We start from the raw sequence: 551 nt of genomic DNA, 5'->3' as shown, positions 1-551 counted from the left end.
AGCTGTTCTTTTTATGCGGAAGTTAGTGGAAGATCCTTGTCGACGGTCGGTTCTGCCATCGTCTGTCTGACTATTTCACCACACGAAAATCCTATAGTGTATGTAACTTCACCTTTAGTGAGGCCTATGTGTCATTGTCATTCACAGAAGGTCCTCATATTTGGGCGGTCGGTCGTCCATAGAGGGGGTGGGGCTGGCGCACGAGCAGCTGAGATGACGGGATGACCCCCGGCGATCCTCACACCGGGACATACGTCACCGGAAGTAAGATAACATTGTCTGGGGTTGAGACTGAACTTGGTGCATACACATCCGGGACGTTTCCGGATAAACTGGACACGGACGGTCTGTGGTGACAAAACACGCGGTTAGTCATAATTGGAGATATTAAAAAACTTCCATACAACAAAGTCCTTCGTTCATATCGCCCTTTTAAAGAAAGAAAATGGAACGGTGCGTGCATGTTCAACGTCAGGTACCTGAATGTGAAGAGACTTGAGTAAGCAGGGGGCGGACTTGGGCACAGGTGAGACGTCCCCGACAGGGTGCAG

The sequence above is a fragment of the Branchiostoma belcheri genome, unplaced genomic scaffold, assembly GCF_001625305.1.
Source record: "Branchiostoma belcheri isolate BF01 breed outbred unplaced genomic scaffold, Haploidv18h27 scaffold173, whole genome shotgun sequence".
Lineage (NCBI taxonomy): Eukaryota > Metazoa > Chordata > Leptocardii > Amphioxiformes > Branchiostomatidae > Branchiostoma > Branchiostoma belcheri.
The sequence above is the reverse complement of the archived record's forward strand: the minus strand, read 5'-3'. Positions refer to the sequence as shown.